The 16864-nt window shown below is 36.9% G+C and overlaps 1 protein-coding gene across 9 annotated transcripts in view; it reads left to right on the top strand.

Annotated features, from left to right (window-relative positions):
* The first annotated feature begins 6167 nt into the window (after nucleotides 1-6167).
* The window catches only part of LOC117406025 (transcriptional regulator Erg), a 69089-nt gene continuing 58392 nt past the window's right edge, over nucleotides 6168-16864 (top strand). For 4 of the 9 annotated variants that reach the window (XM_059028153.1, XM_059028158.1, XM_059028160.1 and 1 more), the window contains exon 1: nucleotides 6171-6376. The gene's annotated coding sequence lies outside the window, so the exon portion shown is untranslated. Of the gene's footprint in view, nucleotides 6377-16864 lie in introns of all 9 variants that reach the window. The other 5 variants (XM_059028151.1, XM_059028157.1, XM_059028154.1 and 2 more) reach the window with 3 other exon arrangements.

Genomic DNA, 16864 nt, shown 5'->3' on the forward strand with positions numbered 1-16864 from the left:
GTCCTATTATTTTTGTTCTCACGTGTCTTTAGGCAAGCATGTAAAAGGACGTATTGCTTTTTTTTTTCATTTTGATTATGGGGTTAGTGAAAAGACGTGCCTCTGACTTGCATTCTTGCATTGTAGATGGTTTCAGATTTGCTTCCAAAACATAAACTTGCATACACAGGCTTTGCTTTCCTCGTTGAAATGAAGCCATGCAGCTCGGTGGAGATCAGTACCTCCAATACGTCACGGTGACTCTCAAGGGATGACCCCAGTCTTGGCACGTCGGGTTCTGTACCTCTCTCCCTTCTGATACAGAAGATATTCTGCTGAAGCCCTGTGTAAATAATGGGCTCTGTTGACAGAACTTTCAGGACTGTTTTGTGGAATTTTGTGACTAGGGTCCAGTACATCATTATCTCCTCCATGTCCCTCTCCTGTTTTAACACGTTCAATATTATTAAAGCATTGAGAACGACATCTAGTCGAAATGTTTGTCAAAGTTTATTTAACTGCACATACTACCACTAAAGTGTTTTATAGTGATAAATAATGTTACTACATCCAGCCTGATTTTTTCTTTTCATTTCATATAACATCGGCAATTCCTGCTGGTTTTATGATTGTGTGGCAGCTTTTCAATGCACTTTCTCATTTTACTTTCTCAACCTTACTGTTCAGCTGGTACTGTACTATACCGGGCCCTTTGCAACAGACTTTAATTGAGACATCCTGTCTAATTATACCTCCAACCAACTTAGGTCAAACTATTACAGGTCTGCTTGCATAATTTTGGTAGCATAAAGAAATGCACTATAATAAACTATAAGTCACTGGGGTGGTTTCCATTTAAATGTAGATGTTAGTTGCGTTTGAGGAATTTGGCACTGCAATTATTTGCTGGTGCTCACTCCCTGTGTCCCTGCTGGTAATGAGAGATCTCAGGATGCTGCTCTCCCTGCAGTCCTCATGTTCCTAATGAAGTCCACTGCAGCCCGGGCTGTCAGTTATAATGCCATCTCAACCTGTGCAACTCTATTAGGTATTAGGAATGCAGACTCTGTGAATGTTTTTAAATCAAGGCTCGTAAACCATAGACATGCACTAGATCCGCAAAATGTGTTTTATACCAAAGTACAGGCCAAAGGTGCTAGACAAACAGTGTAGGAGTGAAAAAGTGCAGACGTGTCAGTCAGTTCAAGACCAGCCTCTGTGCTAACAGGTGAAGAACACCCACGCATTTAAACCATCCACTTGATTAGGATAATGCCAAACATGTGCAAAAGGAGCATGAATGTCAGTGTTCAATTCATTAAAATCTAATTGAAAAGGGACCGATATAATACATAAATATATTCTCAGAAAGATAACTGAATTAATATCAACCAATCAATGGAAACAAGTATGATAGGATGCATATCACAAGTTAGTTATTACAGAAAACATGACATTCCAAGTTCTTCATTAATCCCCTGAGGTTGCCCCGCTCTGAGGTAGAAAACCCATTTCGATTCACACTGTAACAATTTACCTTCAGGGTCCCTAAGGGCGTGAGATCATTTTTGTATGGCACAGAATTTAAGATCTGAGACAGAGTGTTTAGCATGTTAAAAATGCCTAGCCCAGCATTACCCACAGGGGTGCAAATGGTTTTGAAAAAGAGAGCCTACTGGTGCTAAATTATCAAACCCTGTCCTAATCAAGCTCCCCTCCCCCACTCTTCAATTCATTTTAGTGTTATAATTGGGTAAAAGTGTGCTGTGAAGACATGTTTGTGACCAGTTTCTGCAGTTAAACTGCAGTTAAACTTCCCACACGACACACACCTTCACTCCATAGCGCCAAATTTACCAACATCTCATGTCTGGGGTGGGAGACTCTATTTCTATGTGGGGTGACAGTGGCACACTAAAGGGTGAATTGAGTTGATCCTGTGCCATGTCTAAGAGATTGGTATGGTATTTAAATGCCTTTAATCTCTGGGACCTTTGTTTAATAGAAACCTAGGACACATATTTAAAATAGGTTCTATTGGTCTAAACCTACTTCCTAGTTAACAAACCCCAATGCAAGTTACTGTAACTGCTTTTTTAAAAATGATTTCTCTTTTTTGCATCCACTTCTCAAACAACAACAACAAGAACAACAACAACAACTCCTCTGTTTGTATCCTGGGACACTATCACCCTTCATGTAAATGTGCTTTATTTTGCTCTTATCAGCCCCTATTTTACTGCATTTAATCCTGTACTTCAGAATACTGTAATCTGCCAAGTTTTTAACCTGTAGTACTTTGTATTTAATCACATCCTGATGTAACTATCACTATTTAATCATATCCTGATGTAACTATCACTATTACCTGCTGTATTATTGAATTGTGGTTTGTCAAACTTGTACTTTACTTGTTTTATTGTATTTCTTGCTCTTATTGTATTACTTGTATTGTAACGCTTGAAATGTTTTTGCTTACGATTGTAAGTCGCCCTGGATAAGGGCGTCTGCTAAGAAATAAATAAATAATAACAAAAAACAAAATGACAGTAATCATTTAAAAAAGCAAACACCAGCAAATGTTTGTGATACCCACCATGAATCAGCTGTGTGTTTTGCAGGACCAAAACGGTTTCTGCGTATGTGACGGGCAGTGTTGTGTTGTGCGGATTCTGTCCCCTGGTGGTGAGATGAGTTTAGGGGTAAAAGCTCTAAAACCTCGAATGCAGATGAGCTCTTTTGCAGAGTGGTTTAGACACTCGCTTGCGATGCGCTGGCTCTCCGGCTTTTCCCAGAAATAAGTAAGTAAAGATTGTATTTTTTTTCTTTTAAATGTGATTAATTAATGTGTTACATATTACAGAAAGATGTTTTCTTCTCTATGAAGAAAAGTAGAAAAGTAGGACAATTGCAGCCATTTCAGAGTTAACATTTGTACAAAATGATTAATCCTGCATTATCAGACAGGTATCAAACAGTCACACGACTGGACCAAGTTATTATTTCTTGCTATTTTAAAAGCCAGGAAATGGAGCGGAGCAGAGGCTGGCAGTTGTGCATCTGACCCAGGCTTGGGGGGCTCTCTCAGTGTGTTTTGTTTTTATTATTTATCTTTTTTCCCCTCTGATTTGGCAGACTCAAGGAATGTCTGGGAGTCAAGGGACTGGGACTTGCTCACGAAGCAGCATTCTGAAAGCGAAAAAATAGAGAAAGTTAGAGACTAGACCACAGAAATGTAAACATGTCTGGAGCTAAAATAACTTCGCTTTCATTGAAAACACCCCTCGGTCACAATCAAACTTCTGTGCGCGATGCTCTGTCAAAAAAGCGCGTCAGTAAGATCCAATTAATAAATCAAATAGCTATTCTGTTGCAAGCACACAAATAAGCTCACATGGATAGCTTTCTTTTAGTGCTTAAATATCACACCCTAAAGACAAACAGCCTCAAGGGTATGCTATGAACATGCACTGCTTGCCTTTTTACAGTTTAAGGCACCGTGGCTTGCTTTAACAGGCAGCTTGACAATCTTAGCAGAGTAGCTAAATTCTTGGCTTTAGTTTACACCAATGTACGATAATCTTCACTATGGCTCTACTGCACTTATGATAGCCGATCAGTAAGCCTCTACTCTGCAGGTATGAGCTTCCTACTGGCACAATGACTAATAATAATAATAATAATAATAATAATAATAATAATAATAATAATAATAAACAATTGCACACCTGACAAGTTAAAGAAACAACTTTAAACTACTATACAGAACTGTTCATTAAACACACAGGGACATGCTTCCAAAGAGTTTACTCTCCAGTCTTTAATTAACTTCTATATTTTGAAAGAGGTAAAACACCTATTAATGTTATAAAACTAGAACCAAACAACGTTAAGCGTTTCAAGTTCCCTTCAGCATCCTGAAGGTGTTTTGTTTTTCATTTTTGTAACACTGACATTTTTTTCTCCTTTTTTTAAAAAAAAAAAACAGGTGTTAATTAAGTAATAGAGGAAACGCTGTGAAAATATGGTCCATACGTTGTTTATTTGTGGTTTTGTTAACTTTACTGGTTGCCAGTAACGGTTTGGAGTCAGGTGCTTTGAGAATCTAGCCCTGCATATCAGTAGTTATGCATCTGAACAGGGAGACTAGCTATCATCACTGTTTAATATGTGAGCTTGGGATGCACTATACATGAAAGAAGGTAAATATTGAAACTGAAAAGAGGCAAGACTCTCTCCCAAACCACCTCACCCCTGAACTTCACACACAATTCTGTGACAACTTCACTTTCACTTTGATTGATTTTTAGGAGACACAAATATTATGGATTCATACTGCAGCAAAGCACCTAGGCTAATTACAGGAGGGATAGCATCCTAGTTGGTATGAGGCCAACTGATGACAGACTGCAATAACGGCTGTTCTGCATAAATACCATGTTCATCTTTTTTTGCACCGCACATTTTCGTGGGTTCTTGTGCAGTTCGATGTCGCTTTATAATGATTTATTTTAAATTATGTTTACGACTTTAAATACCGAATATAATTAGTAATTTAGTAAGCCATATTATTTGCATATCAGTTTCATTATTTTACTCTTAGATATCCATATTCACGTTTTTGGTAACTGCTCTTATTTGAAATTGTTCTTATCCATTTATCGTACTTACTATGTGCTCTTAATGGATTTCACTCCTATAAGCAAATATTTTTACTATAAGTTAACTGCTCTTAGTTGAACTCGCTCTTAAATGTAATTATTTACTGCATTCTTTATTTTGCTCTTATTATAATATATTGAAATACATTGTAAAAATATATAATTGTATATATTTAAATATATTTTAGACATATATTGACATATATTTTAAAATATATCCCAACATATAGTATGAAATATAAGGGTACAAATGCTTCCATATACTTTGAAATATGTTGGGAATATATGTCAAAAATATATTTAAATATATAAAATAACAAAATATAAGGGAACATATTTCAAAGCATGCTTCCATATATTCCATAAAACACATCACAAGACAGGACGATGGTACACACAAGGGGAAACAATAACACCAGGGTTAACACCCGAAAAGAGGAACAGAACAGTCCGTCCTGTTCTTCAGAGCCGATAGAAAGTCCAATCGCTCTGTCCCAGCATGCCCCTCTCTGACCAGATGCTAATTTGGTCCCTGATTCCTTGTACTGTGAGGTAATGTCATTTATAAAGTTGTTTTGTGTCAAGACAATAGCGACCCGTTGTTGTAACGTTTATTTTATTTTTGTTATTTATTAATTCATTTTATTTTCACACTTACAGCGGTCTGGATTTGAACCGCCGCCCTTCGGCACTACAGACAGACACGCTACAGTTTCGCTAAAGATGACGTGCCAGGGTTTGCAGTCATGTGTTTATGCATGCAATGTGCCTATTCGGCCAGTAGGGGTCATTCTACATATTTACCCTGCTTAGAGAAAGCTCGTCTTCGAGCGTGGAGCAACTGAGCAGCGTACATCTGAACTCATTAATTAGACTACACATCACGTGTGAGTCGTACTACTACTCGGGAGCCATTTGTAACGCTTTAAATATGTTTATTTCTTATTTTTCCATTCACGTGGTCCCGATTCGAACCGCCGACCGCCAATACCAAAGGCAGACACGCTACAGTTTTTTTTTTTTTTTTTTTTTTTTTTAATACAATGTATTGCAATATATTTTGATGAAATCCAAAATATATATTTAATATTCTGCCATCTATAAAATATATCCTGTAGTCTTGTAGGAATGTACTGCAATATATTTTGAATGTTTTCTGAAATGTATGAGAATATATTTTTAAATATATTGTACTATACAGCATATATTTAGGAGAGAAATGACAATATATTACCATGTATTTAAAATATATTTGTATTGCTTTGACTGCTGCAATATATTATTTTTTCCGTATGGGATTCTGTAATGTGATATTAAGGTGATACTTTGTATTGTGATTTTTTTTAATAACTGTAAGTTGCCCTGGATAAGGGCGTATGCTAATAAATAAATTATTATTTCTTTTCACCACCAACTTTGTTTCTTTCACTTCATCATGTTTTTATTCGGTCTCAGAACGTTCTCCCTCGCTCTCTCTCTGCCTCCCTCTCTTTTCTCTTTCACTCGCCTCCCTCTCTCCCTCCTTCACTCGCTCACAGTGGTTTTGTGTGTCTGTCTCTATGATGTATACTATACTAATAGTAGATGTAGTCTGGGCAGTTGCTCTGATCCATGGTTAGAGAAACAAGGAAACTCATTCAGTCAAACACTCTCAAGTCAGCCCATTTACTCAACACACAACACATCGGAACGAGAGCGTTTGTGTACACCTATTCCCCGACTCCTTCAACTTTATTGTAAGTACAACCGTTATTATTCAAACTGTATCCTTAAAATAAAAGCATCAGCAGTAGCCTACGTTGGTCCATTGCTGTGGACTGTGTTTTAATCGAAACGTCTGCGTTTTTGGTTTGTTTGTTTACTTTTTTTTTTTAGTTTTGTTTTTGTAAGTATGTTAGATCAATCAGCCCCGTTTTTATTTGCGGCACCGAGCGGGTTATACAGCTATAAACAAAAAGGTATTGATGCCAATGTTTCAGTTCACAAAGTAACCCTGACATTTTCCCCCTCTGTTAAAGCATGACAGCTGTTCTATAGTGTACAGTATTTTGTTGTACATTTAAAACATTCGGTGCATATGCATAATATGCAGAATTTTGTATTTAAAAAAAGAAATAAATAAATAAATAAATAAATAAATAAATAAATAAATTGGAATATGATGCCTTATTGTGGGCCAATTTTTTCTAACATTTTTTTTGATAATATAATTAACTGACTAGCACATGTTATCATCAAATATGCAAATACGACTTCATTAACTGCATCTTTTATAAATATAAAAGCAAATAAAATAATAATAAAAAACTAGTACAATGGATGGAAAAATATGCAAACTACATTCAACCCACGTTTGCAATGCACTGCAACGAACCTTCGGTAATAAACACAATCGAATAAATATTTGAGGTTTCATCCTGTAACAGCGAGTTTACTTGTAAACTTTGTGTATTGTGTTTAACAGTAAAATGACTCACACTGTCTGCTGTTTTGGATGAGAAAACACATCGATGTGTGGGGTTCTGTTCAACTTCTTTCGTCTTACTGCAAGTCTATGGGGACATTGTTCCTGAGGTGAAATATAGCGGAAACATTATTAAGTATTTTTACCCGTGGAAGAAATTATCGGTATTATTAAAAAAAAAAAGAAAAAAACATGATTTTTAAAAAGAATACCTTTAATGTTCTAATTAATGGCCTCTAAGTTGTTGTTTTATGGAAAAGATATGTCTATGATTCTATGCAAACATGTGCCTGCTGTAGCCCACATATTGTGTGCCTGCAGATGTGTGATTGCAACTGGCATTTCATCAGACACAATGATTACAAACTAATTCTTGTTCAAAATGTTTGTTCTTGGTGGGTTCACGTAGTGCGTCAGGTGCTGTGAGACTTGATGCCTTAGGGATATTTTTCATCACCCTCCCACCTGTACCCATTCATTCATTAAAGAAGTACAGTCACACAGTTATTTGTCTCCTGTTCTAATTGCAGAACGTGTATTTTCCAGGGACTGAGTAAAAATACTTTGCATTATAACTTAAGAGAGTTACTCACACACACACGTAATGCAATTTCATACGTTTGTACACATTTCTATTAGTTGGAATTTGCCTTTTTAGTCAGGATTTTGTCATTACTATATAATACCTTCAACTTCAGTTTCCCATTTTAATATTGTAATGATCTCAGTTAACACAGGCAGACGCATCACACAGGGGCGAGCCAATACACACACAGGCGGAGAGAGGGCGGGCGCGAACCCGGGACCTCTCGCACTACAGCATAGAGCCGATACCGCTGTACCAAAAAGCCGGCTCCCTTTGCTCCTACCAGCCCTGCTGCTGCCTTCCCCTGCACGCTACACTATTAATATAAATAGATAGATTATTTACAAATGCAATTGCAAATTTTCTAAATGCATGTATTCAAAATCGAAAGTTCTATACGTTTTGAAGAAAAGTTCTTATATTACCATGTGGTGCTCAGGCAAATACATACAATCTAATTATTGCTGTTATAGAAAGTACCTTTGACCTATCCATTTGAGATAATGGTTTATTAGGTTTGTTGGTTTAAGTATATAAAAAAATAAAAAATATATATTATAATATATATATATATATATATATATATATATATATATATATATATATATATATATATATATATATATATATACAAGGTAGAGAAAAACAATCAGGGAAGCACACTTACAAGTAGAAAATCGTTTCCAGGGCACAAATTATCCAAGTCCCTAGGAATTAGGAGTATATTTTATATATAAAGGGGTCTGTTGAATATTAAGGTATCGAATTAGGTGGAAAATTCTCCAGAAATGAAAAGCAGAGAATGTCTAGCTGTAATTTTTCATCATGCTGCGTTTCTTAATCTAACTGGACTTTCAACCACTTCAAACGGAGAAGGCCTCAGGTGTTTTCTAAGTTGTCGCATGTGCACAGTAAGTGTTACTAGAACCCAGCTCTGCCTGAATTACACATGCATTAGAGTTATTAAATGCAATTCTCTGCCTAATAGTACAATTAGGAAAAGAGATTGTTATTATGAATTGTTTATAGACAGACAGTATGAGCGCTCCATTGTCTCCCACCTTAAGGCATTACAGAGGACCTTTTACGATTTTCCCTGCTGACAATTTTGGTTGATATGTGAAGCTGGGTACTTTGCAGACAGGCTTAAAAAGAGAGTCCATTCTGTGAATGGACATGCAGACTGGACTGCTCCCTCGCCTCTCAAGAGGAACCTTGCATTGCCATTGCCAGTGGTGTACCCTTGTAACAGGCTGCGTTGAGCGAAGCACTGCCGTCACAGATTCGGTAACAGATTCCCTTCAGGAACTGTCTCATTGGTACAGTGGTTAAAGGAATACCTGATACCTTCTGAATTGACCTAACCTTTCATGTGTGGGATGCACCAGTAATTCCCCTTCCATGAAACAGTGAGTTTGTTGGTGATTTTCCATTGCAAATCTAATAAAGGCACTGTCTCTAATTCCTCTGTATTTACATAGTAGTTACTTAGTAAATACCTGTGTACTTACACACAATTACAATGTTATTATGCATAGTTACTATGTACTTAATGTGTACATCTTTTTGCATGCTATAACCCTAACTCTATTACTAACCCTAACTCTAAACCTAACCCTTTTCTGATACAATTGTGTACTTACATATACACTGTGCAAAAAGATTTACACATTAAGAACATTTGTGCTGCCAGAATCTATGGGCTATATTATTGATAAATATAATCAGCTTCCTGTGCCGATACATGCAATATCAAGCCCTGAAGGTTTTCACTTCCAGCTTTGAATATTGAAGTATGTGTTGTTTAGTTTTAAGCATGGGTTTCACTGACCCTAACTCACTATGGATGTCTCCAAGGTCAATGCTACCCAGCCTATGTTAACATTGAAGTTGCTGCTAAAGGATATTCTAACAGCACACCTGATTAGTTTTCCTACTGCTGCCGATTCTGCTTTTGCCAATTATCTTTCAATGCATTGTAACCACAGGACCTTAATGCAATTTCCAAACCTACTGTATTAGACCAGAAATTGCTTCTAACACATCTTTTAAACTATTTCCTTCCAGCTGAGATATTCATTATGATAATGGGCAGCATAGCACTACCTTTTACTTCTCATTCATGGTTTAGTCCATTACCAGTTCCTTCCTTTGTATTTTTTTTGGTCATAGCCTGACAATAGTTAAATTAACCCTAATATGGGATGTTCTGAGTAATCTTAGTTTTGTGAATGTTGCTAACTGCTGAACAATCACTTCATTGACATGCTGTCAGTGGTCAACCCAATTCTGGTAAATTTGGCGACATCTGTCAGTATTTTCACATGTAATGTTAACAAGAACAATTTCACGCTTATCGACGATTGAAACACGGGTAAAATGTTGACATCTGCCTCTCTGGATATCTCTGCTAAATCAGCCTGTTTGTGAGAGACTAAATGGTAAAAGAGTATAGCGAAAAAAAATATGTGCTTTGAACACAGAGAACCGACGGAGGGCTAAGGATAATATATGACTTCCTGTGGATGGAAATATATTTGCAATCTTCAAAGTGTAAGCATGATGGCGTTATTTATCAACCACTTGCTCCTGACATTATTCTGAGAACCTGCCTTGTGTAAGGGTCATGAGAAAGCTGTAGGGCAGGGGACCAGACCCGGTCCTCAGGGATTAGTAACAGTCCAGGTCTTTGTGTCAACCAGACCATACATTTTTAAAATTGGTAAAGTCTGTCAAAAGCATCCGAAGCTGTGAGCATGTGTTTTATGTACATTGGGAAGCAGTGTACAGCTATGGCCAAACGTTTTGCATCACCTAGAATTTTTGGACTGATACATAATTGAAAAAAAAACTATATGAACATTTTGATCTTTTATTTAACATCATGTAATCAAAGAAAATCACAAAAGTCTAATTCAATATGTTAACATTCAGCAGGTTTAATCCGACTTTATGAAGCAAAATGTGTTAATTCTATAGGTTGATGCAAAACCTCTGGCCATAGCTGTACATATAAAACAAAACATACTTACAGAAACAGAATGTCTGTTATTCTTAAAGATTAAGTGAACTTTAACCTTTAACTTCAGTGTTATTTATGGCATTGTTTTTTCTTTAAAGAGAAAAACACCTCCTTAGTGTCAAAAAACAAGACATAAAACAACAACAGAATGCCTAATTTGCAGGCTTGTTTATTTCAAGTTTTGTAACTTAAATGGTTGTTTCCATTCTTTCAGAGTTTTTTTCTTACTGTTCATTGACACATTGATTAAGTGGCTTTGTGAATTTTCTTCTCCTGTCCTTTAAAAGCTGCATCTTTTGCCAGTTTTTCTATATTATATAGCGCTTTATCCACGTAGTGTTTTTATGAATAAAATATCCAGTTTAATACTCATAAAGCATTCCTCCAAAAGCCCTCTTGATAGAAAACGAGAGACTGTTGCTCAGGTTCCCATTCTACCCTATAGTAACTTGATGTTTTGCCTTCAAATGTAGCCCTATTATGAGTAGGTGGTGTATCGCAAAGGCTTGTTAGAATGGCGGTGAGGCTGGGCGTAACCACATTCAAAATATCACCAAAAGAACACTGACCCTTAAAAGCTTTGGTGAGGGTGATCAGAAACCGAAGCCAGGTTGCCTTGACCTGCATGAACAAAGCAGATCTCGCTCCTTGTTCTGGGAAATCCAATCTGACTTGTGAAAACAGTAACTGATTGGGAAATTTGAAAACCTCCTGAAAATAATTATAAACCAATAAAAATCACATACCAATGCCCACTGTACGGTGCCAGTATTTATTTTTTTCATTAATATCACATCTTTCGAATTTTCTCTTGGCTTCACTACTGACATATTATGAAATTTGATGCCGGTCAGTTTTGGTGCTTGTCAACAAACTGTTTGAGAGCGTGCTCTGTGCTTAATATATTCCTTCTCACATTATACCAATATGAAAAGGCTAATTTGGAGGAAATGTTTGTATATTTTAGCTGAGGGAAACTGTGCCAATTGTGATGTCAGACCAGCTGTATTGTTCGTTTCCAGTAGGCCCAGGTTTAAGGATCCATATTTGCTTTAAGTATATAATGCGTACAGATGCAACCTTCTACAGTAACTAGTAGTCATTAGAAAGCAGTATGCTGTGGGAGCCAATTAAAACACCACTCATACACCTGTCATGACCTTAAACTTACCTGCTCAAGCTCAGAGCGGACAGTAAGCCAACATATGAGTTGGAGTGGATATGAGCTTGTATTGACTGCTGTGTAATGCTGGCAACACAGGCTATTAAAAAACAAGGACTGAATGAAGAGTGGGATGGAAGGACACTCGAAACCCTACAAGGGCTGCATTAAGTGGAGGCCCCCTGATGCCTAATTCAAACCTTCTGCCAGGGCAGTGTGTATAGCTGTGCTGTGGGTGCCTGTTTGGGGAAAGGGCTTGATTGGCCCACTTCAGAAAGTTGTTTTTTTGTTCGCCGGCTGCAGCTTTTTAGCCCCAAGACTGCAAATTAAACTATCCCGTAAATCTTCCATTATAGGTAGTAAAAACTAATTTTAGATTTCCTGCTAGCTCCAGTGTCTCGGCTGATTGCTACCACTTGCACGGGGGCCCCACTGTTTAAAAGGGCAGTGGGCTTTATTGCAGCTCTGCCTGTCAAATAATAATGCGGTAAAATCCATATTTACAAGCCACACCCTCCCCTAAATGGGTTTTAGGGCTTATCCCTGATGGACAAATTGTCAAGCTGTTTACTGGCAGGTTGCACTTTCGCTTCACCTAACCCAAAGGAAGTACAGATGCCTCTGCTTACTTAAGCATCACCACTCTATCAGCAGTGCTTATTGTTCTTTTTCACTCGCTTTCAGCACCAAAGTAACAAAATCAACCGTATAGATTATATATAACGCAAACAACGTGGTCTGTTTCAGTCCACAATGGCTCAAGCTGTCATGAATAAAGCAGTTTATCTTGTTAGAATGAGGACGCTTATCTAGTAACATTGAAGACTGACGATAGTGATTGTGCTGGGGTTAGACCAGCACTGTTTATGTCTCTGGTCATTATTCTGTAAACTGTATAATGTTGTGGACGTCTATGATATGCATAAGCAAAAAGTCATGCGTTTGGAAGGTGAACCTGTGACTCTCTCAATTAGACTACCAATGAAACCACTAACAACTCATTTAAAACATACAGAGAAAATCCAAAAGGAATAAAGCCATCATGGTAAGCTTAGCCACTGTTTTTATGATCTCCATTTTTGGACTATTTTATTGCATGCCTGTCTGATATATCCATGTGTTTGTTTGGTATCATTCCCTGATGTTGTTTCTGCTTTCATCATTATCTGCCATGCTTACTAACTATTCCAGCACAAGAAAAAAAAAAAAAAGAGGAAGTGACCTGGGGAAGCATATTAGCGTTGCACACAGTACTTCACTGTCACTATGGGGTTCGGTGCACAGCGCAACTGTAATATACTTCCCCATCTTGGTTCCTCAAAATCAGTCTTGTGCATCTGAACAACAATCATTGCTGAAATAGTAATTACTATAATTGTTGCACTGTTTCAAAGTTAGGTATTGACAACCTAACTTTGAAATACAAAATATTGACAACTGAACATTTGAAATACAAAAGTAAAGCTGATTTAATGTTTTTTGATATAAGTTATTTACTCAAAACCCAAGACTGGAAAATGACAGATAAGTGGGATGAGCAAAGGTTTTTATTTTTTTTTGGTTTTTTTTACTAATAAACTAAAAGTCCACTCATAGAGGCCTTCACTGAATGCCCTTCACGTGATAAAGAGCAGCCTGTTCTGTGTTTTAAAGGAGGTTTTGGATTAGCACTGTATTTCATGTTTCTTTTCAATATGATATACTTTTTTATACCTCTTTGCTATTTTGGTGGACACACCAAAACATGTTTGGCTTATTTAGGTGGTGGAGGGGTTGGTAATCTTATCTTTCTGGACATTTTAGTGTTTAAAGAATGTATCTGTATTTAATTAGATACAATATGGAACATCAAGGAAGTCAACTATCATAGCAGAGTAATAGATCATTCCAAAGAAAAATGCACAGATTATACAAACTTCAGAATGTGGTCTGCAGGAAATTTAGGCTTATGGAAAATGATTGGCTGTTACATCACAGAGTACCTCAGAATTAACGTTACTACTTCTCTGGAGTAAATGGAAATATATATTTTAACGCTATACAGACCATTAGAAACAGCTTATACTACAGTATATTTAAAATAAATACGCGTAAGTGTAAAAAGAGTGCGTATTTTGTCGCCAAAAATCTACAGGCCAGAAAAATACGTCTGGGAAAACAAGACAATTTTCATCTTTTCTCCTGAGTTAGCAATTTTCTTTTTGAAATGTGGAGAACTCATTTGAAAGAGTTTTGGATCTATTTAAAAAAAAAAACGGTTTAAGTGGGTGGCGTGGATGTATTGAGCTCACGATTACTAGCAGTGAATTACTAAGAAATAATCCACAGAAATGGGCTTCACCCCCGCTATCAGAAGGGGCGTCATGCATCCTGTTAACAGCAAGCGACTCTGAGGTGGAACAAGAACTCGTCCCATCTGAAAGCAATCATCAATGCGCAGCACTGGGGACCTCACATATGGAATACTTTTAGAAGCCGTCTTCAGTTGCTGATATATTTTTAAAGCAGGTTTCTCTGGCTGGCCTGAGAAGAGATGTTAAAAGTTACACACATTTGCTCTATCTTCGGTAAGAACAAATTCAATTCCAACCCCGTGGGAGAGCTGCCAGCAACTATTACGAAAGAACGATTTACTGGGCTGCCGCTAAAAAATGTAAAAGCGCCGTGTAAAGTTCCGTGGCCAGTTTTGCTTGGTTTCTGCTCCAGCGGAAAAGGGTTTTGTTTTGTATTTCGAGCTTCATATGAGGACTGTAGGCAAACAATAGTGACAAGCTTTTCAATGCATTCACAGAAAACAAAAATATTAAAACAATGAAAAGATTGTCACGTCCTAGGCTGTCCCTGATAAGCTTCACATGAAAGGTTAAAAAAAAAAAAAAGTTTATTGGAGTATAGCCAAATTCAATCCGAAATGCCTAAATGAGTCTAGGAGTGTATGACAAAAGCTTATTGCAGATTGCTGCAAAATCAAGACAGTTATCGCACTGCATTCACCATGGCGAGTGTGACAGACAGGCGGACGGACAGACACGCTCAGCATGGAAGGGTCCCCATTCTTTGAATGAGGACCCTAAAAAAAGCAAGTGCAGCACAGCACTATACCGTATATTTCCTTGAAATGAGTCACCGCCTGCCCTTAAAAGGGGCCAGTGACATACTGGATACTGGCCCACCATGAGGCTTCTCATGTATCAGATTGTTATTCTGGTTATAAAAACAGAAACAGTACATACCAGAGAAGATGTGGGCACTTCACGTTCAGAAGCTTCCAACTGATTTTTTTTTGTTTCGCAATGAAGCATGATTTAGGTTTTGCAATGATGCATGACTTTCAGAACAACTTCATTAGGGTGAAATTGAACCGGCTTGTTTGAGCTTATTCTTCTTGTCAAGAAAGTTCAAGTTCTGTATCGTGCCATAGCAATTGTTCCTTGTTCACACATGCACAGGAGATCATTATATAGATCACACTTTTTTATATATTTTTTTAAAACTATTTTGTATAGCATTCTCTTCCATAACTAGCATTTAGCTACAGTAGCATTTTGTTCCATAACTATTTGTTCCATAACTAAAAACTCAGTAGTGCTAAATTTAGAAATACTAAAAGAAACCTGAAAGTTTGTTTTTTTGTCATCAGTTTTTTTGTAATATTTCTAGCCTTGCATGCTCTGTATTTTGGGGTCCTGTGAGATATATAAGGGCTACTTTGTAGTCAAAAAGTGTTAAACACAGTCCTATTTACTGCGGAATACTGCTTTATGATTGCTATTAGTTCATATACTGATCATTTTCAGTTTCCTTTTAAATAAAATATTACTATGGCACAATTTGGCTTCAAAACAAAATAAAATTCAGATTCCTCTATGTAACTATTGAGATAAAGTTTTACGTCCTGCTTCATTGTTTCCCCAGATAGAAATGAATTTTCCAGACTTTTTACCCTTTAACAGCTCCAGTAATCCTTTGAAAACTTTTTGTGTTTTCTTGTGGCACTTACTGTTAGATTGCAAAAGGGGAATTATATTGTTCTCTGAATAAATAATCTTCAAATAACTAGCTTACTGAGTAACCTGAACTATCTTTGGACATTGCTGTTCATGCAGTAATTAGTTGAATAAATCTTTTGACTTGGCTATTAAATGTAGGACATCTGGCAGTTTGATTCGAGATTATATTAGTGTTGAATAATACAGAGTAATTTATACAGCATTTGTACCACCAGTGCTCCTTAACTTCTGTGCTGAAAAATGTATCAGATAATAAAAAAAGAAGAGAGCCACGTCACAAAACATTTTAGTCACCCTCAGGCTTCTTTCTGAATTAGTCTTTTTGTTTTGTGTAAACTTGCTACTTGTGCGTCTTTGGTACAAACCCACCGTGTGATAAACACAACAAAACCGTACTTTGATATGTTATATTGTCAACTAATCTGAGATGATGAAAAATGTAGCATTTTCATTTTCCAGGTCAGACACCCGACAAGCAAATATTAAGAAAGTGGGAGTAAATAATGTATAGTTTCTATTCTGTGTTACTTGCGAGTTCTGGGTGCTGTCACGATAGCAGTCACTAGTTAGAAAAAATGAGCTGGTAGCCAATTAAAGTCCCAGTGTAACCCACTGGCTCAATGCTGCTTTTTTCTGCATCAAAGAAATTTGTTATTTAAAAAAAAAAAAAAAAACATGACGGCAGAATGAAAATAAGTTTAAATTTAACCTCCTTGAAAAGCGTATAATTTACCAAGCCCAGCCAAAAATACCCCAGATAGGTGGAGTTTTGTTAGAAAAACAAGACTGCTGTAGGTTTCTGAAACCCCCTTTTAAAAAGGACTGCATTTACACACAAAAATCAACCCTGTTGTTGAGAGGACTGGAAAACCTACCTTGTGGCACACACTAAACCCCAAATACTTAGTATATTTCATAGATTTTGACAAGACCAAAACCTTTTAATATAAGGTTTATATAAGACCAAGTTAAGCAGAGAA

Source organism: Acipenser ruthenus, chromosome 8, assembly GCF_902713425.1.
Source record: "Acipenser ruthenus chromosome 8, fAciRut3.2 maternal haplotype, whole genome shotgun sequence".
NCBI lineage: Eukaryota > Metazoa > Chordata > Actinopteri > Acipenseriformes > Acipenseridae > Acipenser > Acipenser ruthenus.